Consider the following 6239-nt stretch of genomic DNA (forward strand, 5'->3'; position numbering starts at 1 on the left):
GGCATAGGACACAGAGAACCTCATGGTTTTCCTAAAAATCTTTTTTTATGTTCCCTGGTGTTCCAAACTTAGTTTAAATCAATTTTAATTTGTTATTATGTTAAAAACAGGGTAATAAATTCCTAATTGGACTATAAATAATGTCATATTGTCTGCTATAAAACTGATGTTTTCAACTCTATTGTAGAGATTCTAGAATCAACTAATAGAGAATTGAAATAAAAAAGGGCATAAGAAGACATTACCAACAACGACCACAAGACGGAGATATTGTCCAGACATTACCAACAACGACCACAAGATGGAGATCTTGTCCAAAGAGGCAAGAAGGGCAAAGCCGCGATAAGGTAAAATCATTTTTTGAAAGAGATTGCTGTCAGAATGCACATCCGTATCCCAAACAGAATCTCTAGAAAAATATGATCATTTGTGAAAAAGGCAAACGAGTGTCTGCTACAATATGATTGCTACATATCTGCATTTGTTGTTTTTTAAGGAGTAAGAGTGCAGGGGGTTTAAACCTGCAATCCAGTGTAGTGAAGTATTTCACAACACTACCTCTAGCACCTCTGGAAATAAATCCTCATAATAATTTTTGCCCTGGGCATGTACCAAAAAATCAGTGAGCATATATATATATCACTGTGTTGAAGCTAGAGACACAGAATAACTGCAAACACAGTGTTCCTGCACTTCAAACTGTTCCTTGAAGGGCTCTCAAACCCCGAATTTCAGATGCCTAGCTGTATCGCTGATGTGTTGCACCTCAGAATCACTTTTAAACCTTACCTCTGGTATCTTTAATCCCTATTGCTCAACGCATGGTAAAAGTATTGCATACATGTGTCTGAAAATGAGCAATGGGCCCCTGAGAGACTCATTTGCCTGTTTCACAAATGATCGTATTTTAATAGAGATTCTGTTTGGGATTCAGATGTGCATTCGGACAGCAATCCCTTTCAAGAAATGATACGTTCTGGATGAGGTCAAAGGTGCTGGAACACTGTATTTCGGATGCGAATGTGTGTCTCCTGCTTCAACGCAGTGGCATATATAGATGTGCTCCTGTAATGTCTTGGTACATGCCCAGGGCAGTAAGCAGTCTGAGGATATATTTCCAGACGGCATAGAGCAGTGAAGCAGTGAAGTAGTGCAACACACTGGATCATTATATTATTAGAATCTATTTGTTTAACATGCACGGGTCTGTCTCAATGGATGCAGTGCTCCTGAAAGGGCTCTCAAACCCTGCATTTCAGATGATTAGCTGTATCCCTCACATGTGGCACCTCAGAATGACTTCTACTTTATTCTGCTTAAATTATTACATTATACATAATTTGAGTTCATTTTTAAAAGTAAAAGGTAATGAAAGGAATGAAAGATATGTAGCAATCACATTGTAACAGGGGTGACAGTGACTTTTTGCTTGTACTAAGCATTAGTACCTAAGTCCACTAATGGACTTCTGGTACCTTTAGGGTACAGTGTTCCCTGAAGGGCTCTCAAACCCCGCATTTCAGATGCATAGCTGTATCGCTGATGTGTTGCACCTCAGAATCACTTTTAAACCTTACCTCTGGTATCTTTAATCCCTATTGCTCAACACATGGTGAAAGTATCGCATACATGTGTCTGAAAATGAGCAATGGGCCCCTGAGAGACTCATTTGCCTGTTTCACAAATGATCACATTTGACTAGAGATTCTGTTTGGGATTCAGTTGTGCATTCTGACAGCAATCCCTTTCAAAAAACGATACATTCTGGATGAGTTCAAAGTTGCAGGAACACTGTATTTAGGATGTCTTTGCAGATATTCTGTGTCTCTAGCTTCAACACAGTGATATATATATATGCTCACTGATTTTTTGGTACATGCCCAAGTCAATAATCATTATGAGGATTTATTTCCAGATGTGCTAGAGGTAGTGTTGTGAAATACTTCATCACACTGGATTGCAGGTTTAAACCCCCTGCACTCTTACTCCTTAAAAACCAACAAATGCAGATATGTAGCAATCACATTGTAACAGGGGTGACAGTGACTTAATGCTTGTACTAAGCATTAGTACCAAAGTCCACTAGTGGACTTCTGGTACCTTTAGGGTACGGTGTTCCTTGAAGGGCTCTCAAACCCCGCATTTCAGATGCCTAGCTGTATCGCTGATGTGTTGCACCTCAGAATCACTTTTAAACCTTACATCTGGTATCTTTAATCCCTATTGCTCAACACATGGTGAAAGTATCGCATACATGTGTCTGAAAATGAGCAATGGGCCCCTGAGAGACTCATTTGCCTGTTTCACAAATGATCACATTTGACTAGAGATTCTGTTTGGGATTCAGTTGTGCATTCTGACAGCAATCCCTTTCAAAAAACGATACATTCTGGATGAGTTCAAAGGTGCAGGAACACTGTATTTAGGATGTCTTTGCAGATATTCTGTGTCTCTAGCTTCAACACAGTGATATATATATATATATGCTCACTGATTTTTTGGTACATGCCAAGGGCAATAATCATTATGAGGATTTATTTCCAGATGTGCTAGAGGTAGTGTTGTGAAATACTTCAACACACTGGATTGCGGGTTTAAACCCCCTGCACTCTTACTCGTTAAAAACCAACAAATGCAATTCACTACTAAAAATTACTGCATTTTCTCCTAGAAAGAGCTCTCAATTAATGAAATGCCCCATTGAACTGGCCCTGATTATACAATGCAAGGAGAAGTCTTCTAAGCCAATACTTGTAACCAGAAAGAGGCTGTATTTCAATTATACAATATACAAAACAATACCATTTAACACAAAGATATAGTCCACACCTCAGCATGCACATGATGAGATTCTTGATATTAGATTAGTAAAAACAATATCAATGCACTGAGAGACGCTTAAGAATAAAGATGCATCAGCCTGACTGCATATTAGTTTTAAAGGGTTATCAGCAAATGCATTTAAAAGAAAAAATGTAAAGTCTTACCTCTTGATCGTAGTGGTGATTCAATATCCAGGACCTTAGTCAAGTCTCAGAGTTACTGTACCTCCTGTCTCAATTACAGGTGAAAAGTGAAAGGTATATTGCACTCAGCAGAAAGTTACCCCGAGCAAAGATTCCACCCATCCCAGAAAACAGCACTCCCATTTGGCAAAGCAGTGGGTGGAGGAAGCCTTTGCTACCATTATCAAACACAGAAATCGTTATAATTTAATTTTAAAAACATGGCTAAGCATGGGTTTAAAGTATATTCAACGGTGCAGGTGCATTCAAAGAAATAGAGTTTCCCAAGCCCTCAGAAAGAATTACCATTTCTAAAGATGTCTAGTTTCAAGCATTAACATCCAAACTACCTGTCTTAGCTGGAACAGGGAGTTTGCTAAGCCACCTGAAAGAATTACCATATCCAAAGATGTCTAGTTTCAAGCATTACCATCCAAAGTACCTGTCTTAGCTGGGCCAGGTAGTTTGCCAAGCCATGTGAAAGAATTACCATTTCCAAAGAAGTCTGTTGTAAGCCAGGTTCAATCATGACCATCCAAAGTACCGGTCGTCCCTTTGGGCGAGAGGGTTTCCTGTGTGTCTAGGATGTGTTCTTCCCTTAAACTTGGCCCTGATTATACAATAAAGGATAAGTAACCAGAAAGAGGTGGTATTTCGATTTTACAGTACATAAAAAATACATACATTCCACAGTGTTACAATATCACATTCCTGATATTAGATTAATAAAAAATATCAAGGCACTGAGGCTAATTAATAAAGATGCTTTTGACTGACTGGACCTTGGAGCAAGGTGTGTAAATTACAACAGACATCTTTAGAAATGGTAAATCTTTCAGGTGGCTTGGCAAATTTACTGCCCCACCTAAGACAGATACTTTGGATGTTAATGCTTGAAACTAGACATCACAACTGATCGTATTTTACTAGAGATTCTGTTTGGGATTCAGATGTGCATTCGGACAGCAATCCCTTTCAAGAAATGATACGTTCTGGATGAGGTCAAAGGTGCTGGAACACTGTATTTCGGATGCGAATGTGTGTCTGCATTTGTTGGTTTTTAAGGAGTAAGAGTGCAGGGGGTTTAAACCTGCAATCCAGTGTGATGAAGTATTTCACAACACTACCTCTAGCACATCTGGAAATAAATCCTCATAATGATTATTGCCCTGGGCATGTACCAAAAAATCAGTGAGCATATATATATATATATCACTGTGTTGAAGCTAGAGACACAGAATAACTGCAAACACATCATAAATACAGTGTTCCTGCAACTTTGAACTCATCCAGAATGTATCGTTTTTTGAAAGGGATTGCAGTCAGAATGCACAACTGAATCCCAAACAGAATCTCTAGTCAAATATGTTCATTTGTGAAACAGGCAAATGAGTCTCTCTGGGGCCCATTGCTCATTTTCAGACACATGTATGCAATACTTTTACCATGCGTTGAGCAATAGGGATTAAAGATACCAGATGTAAGGTTTAAAAGTGATTCTGAGGTGCAACAGATCAGCGATACAGCTAGGCATCTGAAATGCGGGGTTTGAGAGCCCTTCAGGGAACACCGTACCCTAAAGGTACCAGAAGTCAACTAGTGGACTTAGGTACTAATGCTTAGTACAAGCATTAAGTCACTGCCACCCCTGTTACAATGTGATTGCTACATATCTTCCATTCCTTTCATTACCTTTTACTTTTAAAAATGAACTCAAATTGTGTATAATGTAATAATTTAAGTAGAATAAAGTAGAAGTCATTCTGAGGTGCCACATGTGAGGGATACAGCTAGGCATCTGAAATGCAGGGTTTGAGAGCCCTTTAAGGAGCACTGCATCCATTGAGACAGACCCGTGCATGTTAAACAAATACATTCTAATAATATAATGATCCAGTGTGTTGCACTACTTCACTGCTTCACTGCTCTATGCCGTCTGGAAATAAATCCTCAGACTGCTTACTGCCCTGGGCATGTACCAAGACATTACAGGAGCACATCTATATATGCCACTGCCCTGGGCATGTACCAAGACATTACAGGAGACACACAATCGCATCCGAAATACAGTGTTCCAGCACCTTTGACCTCATCCAGAACGTATCATTTCTTGAAAGGGATTGCTGTCAGAATGCACAACTGAATCCCAAACAGAATCTCTAGTCAAATATGATCATTTGTGAAACAGGCAAATGAGTCTCTCAGGGGCCCATTGCTCATTTTCAGACACATGTATGCAATACTTTCACCATGCGTTGGGCAATAGGGATTAAAGATACCAGAGGTAAGGTTTAAAAGTGATTCTGAGGTGCAACACATCAGCGATACAGCTAGGCATCTGAAATGCGGGGTTTGAGAGCCCTTCAGGGAACACCGTACCCTAAAGGTACCAGAAGTTTACTAGTACAAGAATTAAGTCACAGTCATCCCTGTTACAATGTGATTGCTACATATCTGCATTTGTTGGTTTTTAAGGAGTAAGAGTGCAGGGGGTTTAAACCTGCAATCCAGTGTGATGAAGTATTTCACAACACTACCTCTAGCACATCTGGAAATAAATCCTCATAATGATTATTGCCCTGGGCATGTACCAAAAAATCAGTGAGCATATATATATATATAAACACATCCTAAATACAGTGCTCCTGCACCTAACCGTAACCCTAACCTACCTAATGATTTAAGTAGAATAGATTCTTATTATGTAATGATAAAGTGTGTTGCACTACTTCACTGCATCAAAGCTGTATGCCGTCTGGAAATAAATCCTCAGTCTACTTATTGCCCTGGGCATGTACCTATAAATCACTGAGCATATATATATATATCACTGTGTTGAAGCTAGAGACACAGAATCACTGCAAACACATCCTAAACACAGTGTTCTTGCACCTTTGACCTCATCCAGAACGTAACATTCTTCGAAAGGGATTGCTGTCCAAATGCACATCTGAATCCCAAACAGAATCTCTAGTAAAATATGATAATTTGTGAAACAGGCAAATGAGTGTCACAGGGGCCCATTCCTTATTGTTAGACACATATATACAAAGCTTTCACCATGCATTAAGCAATAGGGATTATAGACACCACAGGTAAGGTTAGAAGTCATTCTGAGGTGCCACATTTGAAGGATACAGCTAGGCATCTGAAATGCAGGGTTTGAGAGCCCTTCAGGAGCAATGCATCCTTTGAGACACACCTGTGCATGTTAAACAAATGATCATTTCCTTC

The sequence above is a fragment of the Atractosteus spatula genome (genome assembly GCF_055471065.1).
Source record: "Atractosteus spatula isolate fAtrSpa1 chromosome 17 unlocalized genomic scaffold, fAtrSpa1.hap1 SUPER_17_unloc_2, whole genome shotgun sequence".
In the NCBI taxonomy this organism is placed as follows: domain Eukaryota; kingdom Metazoa; phylum Chordata; class Actinopteri; order Semionotiformes; family Lepisosteidae; genus Atractosteus; species Atractosteus spatula.